The 19,070-nt window shown below is 43.2% G+C and overlaps 1 protein-coding gene across 1 annotated transcript in view; it reads right to left on the minus strand.

Annotated features, from left to right (window-relative positions):
* The window catches only part of LOC140905109 (P2Y purinoceptor 8-like), a 50,743-nt gene extending 31,899 nt beyond the window's left edge, over positions 1–18,844 (minus strand). The window contains exon 1 of the mRNA XM_073327787.1: positions 18,762–18,844. The gene's annotated coding sequence lies outside the window, so the exon portion shown is untranslated. The remainder of the gene's footprint in view (positions 1–18,761) is intronic.
* Positions 18,845–19,070: the final 226 nt, after the last annotated feature.

Genomic DNA, 19,070 nt, shown 5'->3' on the forward strand with positions numbered 1-19,070 from the left:
CATGGATGGTTATAAACTGTTCAGGAAGGACAGGCAGGGCAGAAAAGGTGGGGGAGTAGCACTGTATGTAAGGGGGCAGTATGACTGCTCAGAGCTCCGGTACGAAACTGCAGAAAAACCTGAGTGTCTCTGGATTAAGTTTAGAAGTGTGAGCAACAAGAGTGATGTAGTGGTGGGAGTCTGCTATAGACCACCGGACCAGGGGGATGAGGTGGATGAGGCTTTCTTCCGGCAGCTCGCAGAAGCTACTAAATCGCACGCCCTGGTTCTCATGGGTGACTTTAATTTTCCTGATATCCACTGGTAGAGCAATACAGCGGTGCATAGACAATCCAGGAAGTTTTTGGAAAGCGTAGGGGATGATTTCCTGGTGCAAGTGCTAGAGGAGCCAACTAGAGGGGGAGCTTTTCTTGACCTGCTGCTCACAAACCGAGAAGAATTAGTAGGGGAAGCAAAAGTGGATGGGAATCTGGGAGGCAGTGACCATGAGTTGGTTGAGTTCAGGATCCTGACACAGGGAAGAAAGGTAAGCAGCAGGATACGGACCCTGGACTTCAGGAAAGCAGACTTTGACTCCCTCAGGGAACGGATGGGTAGGATCCCCTGGGGGACTAACATGAAGGGGAAAGGAGTCCAGGAGAGCTGGCTGTATTTCAAGGAATCCCTGTTGAGGTTACAGGGACAAACCATCCCGATGTGTCGAAAGAATAGTAAATATGGCAGGCGACCAGCTTGGCTTAACGGTGAAATCCTAGCGGATCTTAAACATAAAAAAGAAGCTTACAAGAAGTGGAAGGTTGGACATATGACCAGGGAAGAGTATAAAAATATTGCTCGGGCATGTAGGAATGAAATCAGGAGGGCCAAATCGCACCTGGAGCTGCAGCAAGCGAGAGATGTTAAGAGTAACAAGAAGGGTTTTTTCAGGTATGTTGGCAACAAGAAGAAAGCCAAGGAAAGTGTGGGCCCCTTAACGAATGAGGGAGGCAACCTAGTGACAGAGGATGTGGAAAAAGCTAATGTACTCAATGCTTTTTTTGCCTCTGTCTTCACTAACAAGGTCAGCTCCCAGACTGCTGCGCTGGGTATCACAACATGGGGAATAGATGACCAGCCCTCTGTGGAGAAAGAGGTGGTTAGGGACTATTTAGAAAAGCTGGATGTGCACAAGTCCATGGGGCTGGACGAGTTGCATCCGAGAGTGCTAAAGGAACTGGCGGCTGTGATTGCAGAGCCACTGGCCATTATCTTTGAAAACTCGTGGCGAACGGGGGAAGTCCCGGATGACGGGAAAAAGGCTAATGTAGTGCCAATCTTTAAAAAAGGGAAGAAGGAGGATCCTGGGAACTACAGGCCAGTCAGCCTCACCTCAGTCCCTGGAAAAATCATGGAGCAGGTCCTCAAAGAATCAATCCTGAAGCACTTACATGAGAGGAAAGTGATCAGGAACAGTCAGCATGGATTCACCAAGGGAAGGTCATGCCTGACTAATCTAATCGCCTTCTATGATGAGATTACTGGTTCTGTGGATGAAGGGAAAGCAGAGGATGTATTGTTTCTTGACTTTAGCAAAGCTTTTGACACGGTCTCCCACAATATTCTTGTCAGCAAGTTAAAGAAGTATGGGTTGGATGAATGCACTATAAGGTGGGTAGAAAGTTGGCTAGATTGTCGGGCGCAACGGGTAGTGATCAATGGCTCCATGTCTAGTTGGCAGCCGGTGTCAAGTGGAGTGCCCCAGGGGTCGGTCCTGGGGCCGGTTTTGTTCAATATCTTCATAAATGATCTGGAGGATGGTGTGGATTGCACTCTCAGCAAATTTGCGGATGATACTAAACTGGGAGGAGTGGTAGATACGCTGGAGGGCAGGGATAGGATACAGAGGGACCTAGACAAATTGGAGGATTGGGCCAAAAGAAATCTGATGAGGTTCAACAAGGACAAGTGCAGAGTCCTGCACTTAGGACGGAAGAATCCCATGCACTGCTACAGACTAGGGACTGAATGGCTCGGCAGCAGTTCTGCGGAAAAGGACCTAGGGGTTACAGTGGACAAGAATCTGGATATGAGTCAGCAGTGTGCCCTTGTTGCCAAGAAGGCCAATGGCATTTTGGGATGTATAAGTAGGGGCATTGCCAGCAGATCGAGGGACGCGATCGTTCCCCTCTATTTGACATTGGTGAGGCCTCATCTGGAGTACTGTGTCCCGTTTTGGGCCCCACACTACAAGAAGGATGTGGAAAAATTGGAAAGAGTCCAGTGGAGGGCAACAAAAATGATTAGGGGACTGGAACACATGAGTTATGAGGAGAGGCTGAGGGAACTGGGATTGTTTAGTCTGAAGAAGAGAAGAATGAGGGGGGATTTGATAGCTGCTTTCAACTACCTGAAAGGGGGTTCCAAAGAGGATGGCTCTAGACTGTTCTCAGTGGTAGCAGATGACAGAACAAGGAGTAATGGTCTCAAGTTGAAGTTGGGGAGGTTTAGGTTGGATATTAGGAAAAACTTTTTCACTAGGAGGGTGGTGAAACACTGGAATGCGTTACCTAGGGAGGTGGTAGAATCTCCTTCCTTAGAAGTTTTTAAGGTCAGGCTTGACAAAGCCCTGGCTGGGATGATTTAATTGGGGATGGGTCCTGCTTTTGAGCAGGGGGTTGGACTAGATGACCTCCTGAGGTCCCTTCCAACCCTGATATTCTATGATTCTATGATCTTCCTCAAGGTCACATGGGAAGTCTTTGGCAGAGTAGGGACTCGAACATGGATCTCAGACTAGCACCCTAACTACTGGATGTGGCTGACCCTTCTCCTGTGTGGAGTGCGGTGGTGTAGAGGGCTTTTTCACCCTTAATTGTGTGATGATTGGTGTGTGTTGTCTTCAGTTAAAGCAAAAGTCTGTAGTCACACGACAGCATGAGCTTGTTAATATTACGTAATACATCAATGTATTTGTCATTATTTGTAGAATGGACTGATCTAAGAAAAGTTGTTCTATCTGGTATTTGTATGAAGTTATGCAGCTAACAAGGCCCCCTACCCCTAATTATAAACCATTTTTAATGTTATCTGCTCACCAGAAGACATAAGTCTAAGCACACATCATACAACTGTAAATATCTTCTATCACTGAATACACTGACAATACATGTACGGTATTTATAACTGTAGTGACGCTTAGTAGGAGGGCCGTAGAATGTCTTGTATGAATATATTGTGTGAATAACGAAGTACAGGCATGTACTCTCATGTAACCCCTACATATAACTATGAATTAATGAATTTCTAAGGCAGCTCCCCTTTGAGCTATATTGCAGAAAAACAGTCACGGTATTTAGCAGATAGTTGAAACATTTCTACTCCCCCTCAGAATCTGTGTCTGATGTGTTCAATACGTTGTTGCTACGTTCCTGACTGTCATAGTTGCATGCCTCACAACACACTAAATCTTCTCTGTGGCATTTGAATCTCTTTGTTGCACAGCTACTCTCACAGCCACTCTGCACAAATGTGAAGATGGCTTCTGGAGCAGGTGACAGCAACATTGTTTTAGGAACAAGCTGTCCTAGCACCCATCCATTACTGGCAGAGGGTACTTGAAGATACTGGCCTGTTGCATCAGTCCATATGGGTGACTGATAATTTGCACGTTTTGGGAGCTGCCTGAAGGAGGCCATTGTTGGTGGCGGTTTCTCACTTGTTTTGTTTTTCTTAGCAAACAACTCGTAGCACACATTTATCCAGAGGTTCTTGTTTCTTACCACAGTACAAGAAAGTTACCAGTGAGTCAGAGGCTGCTGATTCTGAAAAAGCTGCAGTTGTGTGGGGCTGCAGATATCTATCTTCAAACCTTGCTAGTGATATGTTAGGGTCTGGAGTGTGGCAAGTCTGAGTACAACACGGAGATACCAGCGAGATATCTTGCCTATACTGGGAGAGGAACAGGGAGGGAAGAGGACAGTCTTTCTCCATACGATGAGGTCATGTGACTAATTGGGAACTTTGCACCACAACAACCTCATCCACCCCCTGAGCTGAATCAGAGGCAGAACTGACAGTCCCAGGATCCCCAGGTGCCCCTGGTAAAATACCGCTGAACTTCTGGGGAAAAGAGAAGGAAATTGTGATGACTGGTGTGTGTGTGTGTGTGTGTTGCTTTCCTGCTTCCCCTGCTTCCTGCTCCCTGTTCCTGTTCGTTTCCTGGGCCTTGCTCGCTGAACTCAGTGTTCCAGTTCCTGTGTGTACGTGCACATAGGGCTAGGTGTGTGCAGTTACTCAGGACCTGCTGCTACACACCTGCCATTTGGACTATGATGATGTTTTCTTCAGACTGTTGCTGACTTAACTGATTCATGGTTGTTATATGTGTTAATTCCACCTATCTTCATGTTTTGCTCAATGTCCTTGTGTTCTGGCATTGCTGTTCTGGGGTGCATCAGAGTGTAACTAATTGGAAATTCCTGCATAACTTATTCCTACAAGGGTCCAACCTTGCTCTCGGGCAGTCAGTGAGAAAACTCAGAGACATTTCCATATTAATCTCAAGACTTTAGTGTTGCCTGCCATCCTGGATTTTCTTCCAATGCTAATAGGAAATTCCTGGACCCAGGAATGACTTTTGGGGTCTATCACAGTATGAACTTCTGTTTCAGGGTAATGACTTCTTAATGCCATGTGTTTTTGTTGTGTGATACTCCAATCCCTCAGACAGAGACAAACACCTACAAGATCTCTATCAAGCATTCTTAAAACTACAATACCCACCTGCTGAAGTGAAAAAACAGATTGACGGAGCCAGAAGAGTACCCAGAAGTCACCTACTACAGGACAGGCCCAACAAAGAAAATAACAGAATGACACTAGCTGTCACCTTCAGCCCCCAACTAAAATCTCTCCAGCGCATCATCAGAGATTTACAACCTATCCTGAAAAATGATCCCTCACTCTCACAGATCTTGGGAGACAGACCAGTCCCCCAACCTGAAGCAAATACTCTCCAGCAACCACACAACACACAACAAAAACACTAACCCAGGAACCTATCCCAGTCCCCCAACCTGAAGCAAATACTCTCCAGCAACCACACAACACACAACAAAAACACTAACCCAGGAACCTATCCTTGCAACAAAGCCCGATGCCAACTCTGTCCACATATTTATTCAAGTGACACCATCATAGGACCTTATCACGCCACGCCATCAGGGGCTCGTTCATCTGCACATTTACCAATGTGATATATGCCATCATGTGCCAGCAATGCCCCCCTGCCATGTACATTGGCCAAACCGGACAGTCTCTACATAAAAGAATAAATGGACACAAATCTGACATCAGAATCATAACATTCAAAAACTGGTAGGAGAACACTTCAACCTTTCTGGCCACTCAGTAAAAGATTTAAGGGTGGCAATTTTGCAACAGAAAAGCTTCAAAAACAGACTCCAACTAGAAACTGCTGAGCTTGAATTAATATGCAAACTATTTACCATTAACTTGGGTTTGAATAGAGACTGGGAGTGGCTAGGTCATTACACATATTGAATCTATTTCCCAAAGTTAAGTAGCCTCACACCTTCTGTCAACTGTCTACATGGGCCATCTTGATTATCACTACAAAAGTTTTTTTCTCCTGCTGATAATAGCTCATCTTAATTAATTAGCCTCTCACAGTTTGTATGACAACTTCCAACTTATCTGTATGTATATATATATCTTCTTACTATATGTTCCATTCTATGCATCCGATGAAGTGGGCTGTAGCCCACGAATGCTTATGCTCTGATAAATTTGTTAGTCTCTAAGGTGCCACAAGTACTCCTGTTCTTTTTCCGGATACAGACTAACACGGCTGCTACTCTGAAACCTGTCAGTATAGAGCTTTGGTGGTCCAACAGGTGTGAAGGGTTTTTTTTTATAGATGAGCCAAGAATATAAGCAGTTCATTTAGTTTAATACATTTTTGTGTGTTTTTTTTCGCTTGTTCTCACTTTGCCCACAATAGCATTAAAGGTCACAAAAGGTCACACTTTCCAGTTACAAAGTAACACTACCAAAATAAAGTTATCTGGCTCATATATACAGTGTTCATCACCTGTTTGTTTGTCTAAGTAACTTTTGGCTACAGGGTACACCACAAGCTAAATTTAATATGAAAATCACACAGACAAGAGGTGTTAAAGAGGCACATAACATGTTGTTTTTGCTCATCTGAACTTTGAGTGCTGCAGTATAACAACTCTGAGCTCACACAAGTTCAATTTTCTTTCTATCTATCTAGGTTATTCTACTGCACTTATCACATTGGTATTTGAGTGCCTATTTAAATGCATCCCTTAGGGAGAAATACATTACTTTCTTTACCCATAATTATTTTATCAATGAATATGTCTAGTCCCTGGATAAACAACATAGTGTAGCTGATTTAGATTGATGAAAAGATATCCGTTCATATGTTCCAGTCTTTGCTATGCATAACTGAAGCAGGGGATACAATGGGCCATACTGTAACCTCTGTTTTAGGCTGAACTCCATTGATCTTTATGTGATGGAGTGGGCGTATTCACCAGGCATGGTAATGACACATATGCATGCATTGACTTAGCATATTCTTGTAACTGGAGGTGGTCACTAAATGAATAGAAAAGTATAGTTTAGTTGGTGGTTTCTCTGAGTGTTTTAGAGGGAAACCCATTGATGCAATAAAAAAAGTTGAAAGTTTCAGTATATAGGAGTTTAAAGTAAGGATTGAGAAGAAACCTACCATCTCTTTTTTCACCATAAGCAAATTATTTTGCAATGTCTGCTATCTACAAAAAATCAGGGGTCAGATTTTCTGGGCTGTTAAGGCAGCTTTGTGCTGCTGTTCCCCACAAAGCATCCCCAAAGCCTGCAGTTGCAGTCAGTGGAACATTTTCCCCACACAGTGGAATTCTCTGGTGGCAATGACCCATTGTAGTAGCTCCTGCACCCCCTCCCCTCCTGGCCTCCAAGTATATCTAGGGGAAAACAGGTATGGCCAGGGTAGCCCAATGCCATAGGAATCCCCAGTTACTGGAATGGTGCCTGAGAGCCACTAGTTGCTGGCACCATTGAGACAACCCTCATGTTGCTCTAAACTATCTGGGGAGTATAGCCTGTGATGATCTGACTGATGCTCAGGGGCACTACAATGATTGCCTAAAGCCACCCTTTCTCCCTCATCCACTGGGCTTGTGCTCAGCACAGCTTGCAAGCCAGACAATATGGCCCTTGATGTTTTGGTGAATCTATAGGAATCATGTCTGTCCTTCCAGAGGAGAACTAGTAGACCATAGACCCATCAGGGGGTGAGTCAGAGAACTCAGCTATAACAACATGTGAAGAGCTGTAGCTCCTCAGTTGTCTTGCAGTTCCACTGTACAGACAAAAGTAGCTGTAGCTACTCTGGAGCTAAACTCCCTGAAGACTTTAATAAATTGTCACAATGAAGTAAATATGAAAAATAAATCTTCCTGGCACGCAAGCACCTTTTAAAAAAGAGATATAAAGCCTACTGAGTATGTGAAGTCAAGGAGAGCTCATCAAAAGCTAAAAAAGAGATATTAAGGGCTAACTTTTCAACATGTTACATACCATCTCCATTTATCTGCAGAAGCTCTCATGGAACAATAGAAATCACAGACAGAATAGACCTAATAAGCAGGGCTGGCCAGAAACCAAGAATTATGTTTGGAAACATTTTGAGGTCTTAGAATGAGACCTTTAGAAATATTTTGTGGGGGAAAAAAAAAGCCATGAGGCAGAGAGAGTGAGTGACCTACTCTAGAACAGCCTATAGCCTGGTAGTTAGGGTGCTCACATAGGCTGTAGGGTCTCTGTTCTGAATCAGGCAGAGTGCCCTAATCTTTGGAGTATCTCTCTCTCTCTCTCTCTCACCTCACCAGAAGTTCCATCCTGGAACTGAGAAACTCTTCTGATGAAAAAGTATTTTGTCAAAATACATTCCAAACCAGCTTTACTTAGGATTCCCCTGCCAGTTCAGCTTTGGTCCCCACAATACATTTTGGTTATTGTTTCATCCAGTCTAGCTTTAACTTGTTCAAGTAATGTGGCATCCATTACTTCCCTTGGAAGAGACTGTTCCAGTCCAAGGGATCTTGCTGACATAAAATTTATTTTTGATACTCAGCCCAGGTTCTCCCTTTCTGAATTATGTCCATTGCTCATAGTTATGTCCCCTTGTACCAACTTAAATTATTATTCTCATTCCTTGGCATAAGGGATGTATTACATGTTCAGGGCATTCTCATGATAGAGAGAAATAGGAAAGCACAGTTTTAAAATAAAAACTGCAGATAAGTTCCATTCCAAACATGCAACTTTCGACAATTGAAACCCTTTACTAGGAAAAATCAGATCTCCCAGTGATTCTACAGGTTTTTCAGCATGAATACCACTAAGGGCCAGGGCTTATGTGGGCCTCCAGGTGGTAGCAGGGAAAATGTGCCCTGGGATTGGCTCAGAGGGGAGACCTGACTTCAGAAAAGGTCAGCTTTTTCCCCTGGTGCAACTCAATTATTACCCTTATTTTCCCATGGCTCTGTCTTTTCCGTCACATGCCCACAGCAATGTGTTGTTCACTGTTCAGCCTTGTTCTCACAGCACAATCTTGTCTCTCTTCCTGGCTCATATCAGATCTAATAAAGTCACTGGTGCTGTGGTTTTCAGAAGGTTCCTCTCTGCTGCAGAAATAAGTATCGTTATGCACAGCCATTGGTTTCCTTTGTACTTCATCGAGTGTGATTCTGTGCTGAACAGTCTAGATCTCACTCTGCCACCTGGATTTGCTTTGCTTTCTCCCCAGGATATGGACAATAAATTTTATTTGTTTTAAAATAAACCAGACACCTATGCCTACTACTACTTTGCAGTGCCCCCACACAAATGAGGCTGGGGAAAAAACTGCTTTATCTGCAGAGAGTAGCCTCCAACTAATCTACAAGTATCTCCCGCCTCACTCTATACAAATACTAACTTACTTAGTTCTTTGCCTTAGTTTCCAGCTGTACCATTAAATGCCTTTGGTTCATAGAAAAGCAGGAGATATTGGCCCAATGGGTCTTTGCTGGTGAAGCTGAATTTATCTTAGTTATTGCTGATTGAAATTATTTACACAAGGTACAAAACCACAATCCAGGTGAAGTACTTGCAATGACTTTACCATCAAAGACATTTTAGTTATATCAGCAGAATGTAATGCGAAATAATAAAGCACATATTTGTTTGGGTATGGGGAAGAGCTAAATTAATTTTTGCTCCTTTGCTGTTTTATTAGGTTTTGCGAGGAGACAGAATGGCTGGAAACAGAATTTGACCTTAAAGCAAGAAAAAGATCATAAATGAAAACAAAACTCTGTACACTGAGCTCTTGAGATATTAGGTGAATATTCAGATTGTATGACCCAAATATAACATTAACTTTCTTTCTAGGACTTTTTATAATAACAATTCTTTGCGTTATATATAGTGCTTTTCTTCTGAGGCTCTCTGACTACCTTAAAAATAATACTTTACCACATTCCTGAGAAGAAAGCAAGCATTACGTGACTTCTTTGCAAACAGGACAATGGAGGTACAGACTGGTTAGATAATTTGCCCCAAATCAGAAAGGAACTCTGTCATAGGGTCAAGACTAGGACCCAGCCTAGTGCTTTAAACACAAGAGTGTGACTGTACATTACAATGCAGCTCCTATTTATCAGTCATCACTGAATATTGAAAAGGCTTGAATCAGAAGTAGTAACAGAAGAAACTGAAAGTATGAGCCAGCGAGGGTGACCAGATGTACTGATTTGATAGGGACTGACCTGATATTAGGGGCTTTGTCTTACATAAGACCCTATTACCGCCCTACTCCATCCCAATTTTTCACATGAGCTATCTGGTCACCCTAGATCAGGGGTGGGCAAACTTTTTAGCCCAAGGGCCACATCTGGGTGCGGAAATTGTATGCAGGGCCATGAATGTAGGGCTGGGGCAGGAGGTTGGGGTGTGGGAGGGGGTGCGGTGTGCAGGAAGGGGCTCAGGGCAAGGGGTTGAGGTGCAGAAGGGGTGCAGGAAGGGGCTCAGGGAAGAGGGTTGGGGTGCAGGAGGGGTGTGGCGGGGGCTCAAGGAAGGGGGTTGGGGTGCGGGGTGCAGGAGGGGTTCAGGGTGCCGGCTGTGGCTCAACACTGCTTACCTCAAGCGGCTCCGGGGTCGCAACAACACGCAGTGAGGCTAAGGCAGGCTCCTGCCTGCCCTGGCCCTGCGCCGCTCCCAGAAGTGGCCAGCATGTCTGGCAGTGGCTCCTAGGGGTGGGGTGGGGCAGGGAGCTCTGCTGCGCGCTGCCCTTGCCTGCGGGTACCACCCCCCAAAGCTCCCATTGGCTCCCAGCACACGGAGCCCTCTGCCCCCTCCCTACAGGGGCCGTAGTGGCGTGGTGCTAGATGCTTCTGGGAGCGGTGTGGGACCAGGGCAGGCAGGAAGCCTGCCTTAGCCCCTGGCAATCCTGTGGGCCTGATTGAAAGCCCTGATGGGCCAGATCTGGTCCACGGACCGTAATTTGCCCTCCCCTGCCCTGGTCCAGCTAAGGATAATTAAGAAATCAGCCCTGGGCCTTCAGCAATATTTATGGGCTATGTTTCAGCACTAAGGAATTTTTACTTCCTAAGTTATCAGACCCTGAAAATGGGGATTTATTAAGAAGTTCTGGTAGATTTTAAGTATGTTAAATGAGGTCTTCTATGTAAACTTACTGGATATCTTTTACATAAGGTTGATAGATGAGACACTTTTTTCTGTTCTTGATTAAGGATCAGCCATAGAAAGAGGGAAAGAAGTTTGAAGATTCAGAAAAGGAACTGAAGATGATTCCATTTTCTAGAAGAAAATAAGTAAGGGTGAAAAGAGAATAGGACTAGGTGTAAGAGTGGAATCAGCAAAATATGTTAAAATGATGTTCAGTTTTAGTCTTCTCTGCAGACCCTTGGAATTTTCACATATATGCATAAATGTGGCAGAATTGGGCCCACGATTTACGCAGCATCTGTAATAAATCTGTTGTAAATAGCTTGTAATGAATATATACTGTGACATGTATTACTTGAAATGCTTCACCAGTACCGACAATTCAGATCTATGTACATTCCTAAGCAAAGCTGTCACACCTGACTGTAAGAATTAATCCAGAAAAAGGAATACTGGAATCTTTCTTGTTGAAACCAAAGTCAATTCAATGTCCCACTAAGCTGGAACATTTATTCTTGGAGTGCTTTGGTGGCAATCTCTTTGATGTCCTGGGACGGTTTTTTCCAGTGGCTGATATGATGTTCCAATATAATAATCTTCTGCAAGTCTGGCATTATTCCACTCTTTTATTGAAACAAGAATTTATTTATTTTGTTTCAGGATAAGAAGAAATAGGGCCCATATTGAGAAATTTCAGAAATAGCTGGTTATGGCCATGCTATGAAATATTTTCATAATTTGCTGTGTTCTTGTGTAAGAGCTTGAGCTTGAAGACCAAAGTTGCAACACTTCTATTCAAAGCCTTCATCACAACATTGGCCACATTTTTAATTGACAAAGGGAAATGCTGACAAATTCACGTGAAGAAATACACCCATTATAAACATAAAAAAATATGCAAGAAGACTTCCCGAGCATAGCATTAGTCACTTTTCCTATTAGCAGAGAGTTAGTTTATGCTGACTGTTGTGAACTGTATAAAAACATACTCTTAATAAAGGGAAAAAAATCTTACTTACCATACTACCAGATAATTCCCTGCATTGGACTGATCCTTTACCAGTGATGCCAGTGGGAGTGTTGCCATTGATGTCAATGGGACAAGATTAGAGTTTAGGTGACATGCACACCCTCAGCACATGAGCTTGGAATTTTCTTGCTAGCGATGTCAAATGGGATGATATGAACTCTCTAGTTATCTCTCTGTGCCCTACCTTGAAAATATATATGGGGACAAAGCCCCAGTGGCCACTTAGTTCTTTCCACTAATCTAATGTAAAATTCCAAAATATTTGGGAAGGTAATCACTGCCTAGCAGCAGATTTATTATCCTTACTTCTTTGTGTTTTGCCTTCATAGACCCACACTCCTGCGGTCATATCCACAAGCATGTAACGGCAGTCTCTGAAACCAAAGGAGGTAGACTCCAGGAGTCTGAATTGAACAATCATTGCAGGATTGCGCTCCTGAACTGAGTGACTGTTCAAGAAGCTAAATCCAGGGAGTAATGCTGCATGATGAAGTATGGAGAGAACTCTAGCTTGCACCCTGCACATATTGCTGTGATGGAAATATTTCTGAGACAGGCAGTAAAGGTTGCTTTGTATCTTATGGGATGTGCTCCAGTGATGGTATTGAAATCTCCAATGATGCCTAGCAAGGGAGTCTAATTCATCTGGATAAGGTCTGGATGGAAATTGACTGTCCCCGTAATATTATTCCCATGTGAAATGAACAACCTAGATGAGTTAGAAAACATCTTAATTCTGTTTAGATAGCAACTAAGTGCCCTTTTCACATCTAAATGATGCAGGCTAGTCTGTCTAGCAGTGAATAGCTCTTAGGAGAGAGCAGGGGAAACATCGGTAAGTGGATTGGTTGGTTTAGATGTAAACCAGAGATCACCTTTAATAAGAATCTGGGGTAAGTGTGACACTCTGCATCACATATTCACCATAGCGGTATTATTATAATGTAATTATGACATAATTATGATGCACTTTGTACAGAATAAAGAATGAGGAGTACTTGTGGCACCTTAGAGACTAACAAATTTATTTGAGCATAAGCTTTCATGGGCTAAAACCCACTTCTGAGGTGTCATTGGAAAAGTTATGATTTACTGGATATGATTATCCTATTTGTATGCATGTATCATATTTGTATCTGGAGTTATGAATATTGATTATGTATCTGTATTTCAAATGTGGTTGCACCTGGGTGACACCCACTAGGCAAGATGCTTCAGCCTAGAAAGCTGATTGTGAAGGGACTATTCAAGGTAAAGGGCCATTAAGGGAAACAATAGGCCTTAGGAGAAGCTTATCCCCCACCTTGTGAGCCTTCCTGGGAATGCTTCAGCCAGACTATGAATAATGGCTGCTAAGACTCAGCAAGACATGCAAGGGCATGTGACCAGACCACATGACACTGAACTCCATTTTGGTATCTGTGTTTTTCCACAAACTGGGCTGTGAACTTAGCTTGGAACAAAGGGTTCCCGCCATTTGGAGAAACTATATTATGTGGGAAGTGATATCATCTTTTGGCCTCACTCGCCACACAAGAGAAAACCTGGAAACACCTGAGGAACAAAGACTGAACTGGGGTAAGTGCTGGTCCCAGGTTAAGGGATTTCTAGCCTGTGTATGGAAGCTTGGTGAACTGCTTGTATCATCAGTCAGGGTGACATATTGCTAATTCAGATCTTATCTATCTAGTATATTAGGCTTAGTTTATTTGCTAGGTAATCTGCTTTGATCTGTTTGTTATCACTTATAATCACTTAAAATCTATCTTTCTGTAGTTAATAAACTCATTTGATGTTTTATCTTAACCATTGTGTTTTTGAGTGAAGTGTTTGAGAAAATCTCAGCTTGGTCAGACAGGCTTGTTGCATATCTTTCCCACATTGAGAGGGGAGCGAATCAATTTATGAACTTGCACCATACAGATCTCAGTGCAGTACAAGACAGTATAATAATCCTGGGTTTATACTCCAATAGGGGTGCAAGGCTGGGGAGTGGCTGGTGCTTGCAAGTTGATCCTTGAGTGGCTCAGGTAAAGCACTCAAGTAACTCAGTTGGGTGTGTGGTGCTACCTGCTGTCGTGTTGGGTGATAACAGGGCATGGGAGTGGCTGGATCATTACACATATTGAATCTATTTCCTTAAATTAAGTATCCTCACACCTTCTTGTCAACTGTGTAAATGGGCCATCTTGATTATCACTACAAAAGTTTTTTTTCTCCTGCTGATAATAGCTCATCTTAACTAATTAGCCTCTCACAGTTTGTATGGTAACTTCTAACTTATCTGTGTGTGTATATATGTGTATGTTCCACTATATGTTCCATTCTATGCATCCAATGAAGTGAGCTGTAGCTCACGAAAGCTTATGCTCTAATAAATTTGTTAGTCTCTAAGGTGCCACAAGTATTCAGGTTCTTTTAACAGGGCATGGAGAGCCTGGCTTTAAGTCACCAGCAGAGCAGCGTGAGAGAGGCTGTAAGTCATCATCAGAGCAGTGTGAGAGAGCTAACTCAGCAGAATTGTTAGGCGGCACAGCGGTTCCAGCGGCTCCCAGACTGCATCCCAGGGGATACAACCCATCACAGTAAGAATCATCTTATTGCTGTGGAACAATATAACATTTCTGAGCTGATGTGATCAGCACTAGGAATGCAGCTTTCAATGAGAGATGATGCAAAAAGCATTCAGAAAATGATTCAGGTAGTGAGTCTATAAATTTGGCATATTTAAGGAAGGCTTCTGAGCAGGGGAAAATATGAATTAAGCCTTGTCAATATCTCATCTCCATAGGATGAGAGAACACAGAGTCCTGCCTGGTGAGTGAGCGGTCAAAATAACAGCCAGGTGCACTTGTACAGGGATGAGGGAAAGACTGAAAATTTTTGAGCTCACTGACTTATAGACTTTAAGGCCAGAAGGGACCATCATGATCATCTAGTTTGACCTCCTGCACATTGCATTCCTGTAATAAACTCCTAATCTCTGGTTGAGTTATTGAAGTCCTCAAATCATGATTTAAAGACTTCAAGAATTCAACAGAATCCACCATTTACACTAGTTTAAATCTTCAAGTGACCTGTGCCTCAGGCTGCAGAGGAAGGTGAAAACCCCCAGCATCTCTGTCAGTCTGACCTGGGGAGAAATTCCTTTCTTACCCAAATATGGCGATCCAGGTGAACCCTGAGCATATAGGCAAGACCCATCAGCCAGACACCTGGGAAATAATTCTCTGTAGTAAGTCAGAGCCCTCCCCATCTAGTGTCCCATCACTAATTGTTGGACATATTTGCAGCTAACAGTTGCCAATTGGCTACATGCCATTGTACGGAGTCTCATCATACCATCTCCTCTGTAAACTTATCAAGATCAGTCTTGAAGCCAGGTAGATCTTCCCCCCACCACCACTGGTTCCCTTGGGTGGCTGTTCCAGAACTTCACTCCTCTGATGGTTAGAAACCTTCACCTAATTTCAAACCTAAACTTGTTGATGGCCAGTTTATATCCATTTGTTCTTGTGTTAACATTGGTGCTTAACTTAAATAACTCCTCTTCCCTCCCTGGTATTTATTCCTCTGATGTATTTATAGAGAGCAATCATATCTCCCCTCTGCCTTCATTTGGTTGGGCTAAACAAACCAAGCTCTTTGAGTCTCTTCTCATAAGGTAGGTTTACATTCCTTCATCATGTAGTAGCCCTTCTTTGCCCATGTTCCAGTTTGAATTCATCTTTCTTAAACAGGGGAGACTGGAATTACACACAGCATTCCAGATCAGGTCTCACCAGTGCCTTCTATAATGGTACTAACACTTCTCTATCTCTACTGGAAATACCTCACCTGAAGCATCCTAGAATTGCATTAGCCTTTTTTCACAGCTGCATCACATTGGCGTCTCATAATCATCCTGGGATCAACCAATACACCCAGGTCTTTCTCCTGCTCTGTAGCTTCCAACTGATAAATCCCCAGGTTATGGCAAAAAAAAAATTGTTCTTAGTCCCTAAATGCATAACCTTGCACTTTACACTATTAAATTTCATCCCATTTCCATTACTCCAGTTTACAAGGTCATCCAGATCTTCTTATATGATATTCTGGTCCTCCTCTGTATTGGCAATACCTCCCAACTTTGTGTCAGCTACAAATGTTATTAGCACATTCCCACTTTTTGTGCCAATATCCGTAATAAAAATGTTAAGTAAGGTTGGCCCCCTGACCGATCCCTGAGGAACTCCACTAGTAACCTCTCTCCAGCCTGACAGTTCACCTTTCAGTATGACCCTTTGTAGTCTTCTCTTAAACCAGTTTCTTATCCATCTTTCAATCTTCTTATTAATCCCCATCTTCTCCAGTTTAACTAATAATGTCCCATGTGGAACTCTACCAAATGGCTTACTGAAATGAAGGTAAATTAGATCTACTTCATTTCCTTTGTCTAAAAAATTAGTTAAGAAAGAGACCAAGTTGGTCTGTAAAACCATGTTGTATTTTTTCCCAATTACCATTTACCCCTATGTCTTTAACTACTTTCTCTTTCAAAATTTGTTCCAAGAGCTTGCATTCAATTGAGGTCAAACTAACAGGCCCGCAGTTTCCTGGCAATTCTCCAGTCATAGGGTAGGACCTCTAAATTTATGGATTCATTAAAAATCCTTGCTATTGGGCTTGCAATTTCTTATGCCAGTTCCTTTAATATTCTTGGATTACCTGGTCCCCTCAATTTGGTCCCATTAAGCTGTTGAGTTTGATTTCCAACTCGGATGTGGTAATTTCTACTTCCATATCCTCATTTCCATTAGCCACCCTTTCACTGCCACTAAGCTCTTCATTAGCCTTATTAAAAACTGAGGCAAATTATTCATGTAGGTGTTGGGCAATGCCTAGATTATCTTTAATCTCCCCCATCCTCAGTGCTTAGTGATCCCACTTCTTTTTTCCTAGTTTTCTTTTTATTTATATGACCATTGAATATTTTACTATGGGTTTTAATTTCCTTTGCAATGTCCAACTCTGCATGAATTTTAGCAGTTCTCACTTTCCCCCTACACTTTCTGACCTCCAAGAAGTAGCTTTCCTTCCTTGCTCATCCAGTTTGATCTGCAACACTTCCCTACAATTTTTTCCCCATTGCTAGGGGTGCAGGCTTCAGATAGCTTCTGCAACTTGGATTTAAAGTATTTCCAAGCCTCCTCCACATTCAGATCCCTGACTTCTTCAGTCCAGTGCACTTCCCTAACTAATTATCTTAATTTTTTTAAGTCTGCCCTTTTGAAATCAAGGACCTTAGCTGTGGACCTATTTTTGTTAATCCTTCCATTTAGTTTAAATTGAATTAGCTCACGATCACGCGAACCAAGGTTGTCCCCTACAACCAGTTCTTCTGTGAGGTCCTCACTGCTTGCCAACACTAAATCTAAAATTACATCACCTCTTGTTTGTTCAGTGAGTCTTTCGTGAAGCAAGCTGTCAGCTATCACATCCAGGAAAATCTGGGCCCTACCATTATTAGTAGCATTTGTTCTCCATAAAATTAAAGTCTCTCATGATCACAGAATTCTCAGTAATATTTATTTAATTAAAATATTAAAGAGGTCTCTATTCATAAACACATCGTATTCTGGGAGTGTGTAACATACCCCATGTGCTATGCTAGGGGAGCCTCTGGTAGCTTTCTTCCCCAGAGTGATTATGCCCCAAACAGACTCTGCCTTATCCATTCCATCACTTCTAATTTCTTTACAGTCTACCTCACTCATAATATACAATGCTACTTCACCACCTTTATCTTTATTTCTGTCTCTCCTGAACAGCACATTCCCTTCAATCCCTGTACTCCACTCATGACTACAATTCAACCATGTTTCTTTTATCCTTATAATAGCTGGTTTCACTTCCTGCACCACGAGTTCCAGTTCCTCCATTTTGTTACCCAGGCTCCTTGCATTGGTGTACAAACATCTCAGTTGTTTCTGCTTGTCTATGCCCACATTCCTCACCCGATTCGGTACAGTCATTCTAGTGCCAGTATTGCCTACCTGTTAGTGTAATTGGTATTGGAACTATCTTTCTTCTTGATATCCATTCCCCTACCCTCTGTTGTTGCTTTCTCCATTACTGTATCCTCTCTTATTTAATATTCCTCCAGCTCAATATTAGCTGAAGTGGGTAGTCCACTGAAAGATGGCAATGATCAGATAGAAAAGCATTTCCTTTTCATACAGCAGTGGTTCCCAAACTTGTTCCGCCGCTTGTGCAGGGAAAGCCCCTGGTGGGCCGGGCCAGTTTGTTTACCTGCTGTGTCTGCAGGTTCGGCCAATCGCGGCTCCCACTGGCTGTGGTTCACCGCTCCAGGCCAATGGGAGCTGCTGGAAGCAGCGGCCAGTATGTCCCTTGGCCCGTGCCACTCCCAGCAGCTCCCATTGGCCTGGAGCAGCGAACCGCGGCCACTGGGAGCCGCAATCAGCCAAACCTGCGGATGTGGCAGTAAACAAACCGGCCCGGCCCACCAGGGGCTTTCCCTGCACAAATGGTGGAACAAGTTTGGGAACCACTGTCATAGAGATAACTGGTGGAAAGTTTTCTGTGGGAATATCTACACTGCAATAAACCCCACATAGCAGCGAATCTCAGAGCCTGGGTCAACTGACTGAAACTTGCCGGGCTCACACTACCAGGCTAAAAACAGGAAGTGTAGACGTTCCTGTGCAGACTGGAGTCTGGGCTTTGATACTGACACCCTTTTCCTGGTTCAAACCTCACCACCAGGGAGCAATTAAGAATTCAGAGGCTTCAAATGGCAGAGCAGATCAAAGTTCCAAGGGTCAGAGTCTTGAGACCCCTAGCAAAGCGCCAACAAACAGACTTGTCTCAGCTGCTTACTCTTGGGACCATGATCCAGCTACTGCCCATATACAGAGAACAAACATTTAAACAAGCAACCCACAGACTGATCAAATGTATCACTCACCAAGTCAATCTCCAAGCACGGAGTCTGCAGACTCTGAAACAATGCCCTCTGAAACTCCTGTTAGCTGCTGCTCTTCACAATGGTAAAGCTATAAAGTTTCCTTAAAAGCACCTATGTTCATAAATGAAGTGTCACATAGTGCAACTATCCCTCTGAAGTCTATCTTATCAGATTTCACAAGCTAAGCTGATGTGGACTTCTGGGAAATGCGGAAGGACAGGGACCATCGGAAGGAAAATAGCATTCTACAGGAAGCACTGTTGATTCACTTGGTAGTCCTCTTTCGTGAAAGTCTGTATTGAACCAATG

This window comes from Lepidochelys kempii, chromosome 1, assembly GCF_965140265.1.
Source record: "Lepidochelys kempii isolate rLepKem1 chromosome 1, rLepKem1.hap2, whole genome shotgun sequence".
NCBI classification, from domain to species: Eukaryota; Metazoa; Chordata; order Testudines; family Cheloniidae; genus Lepidochelys; species Lepidochelys kempii.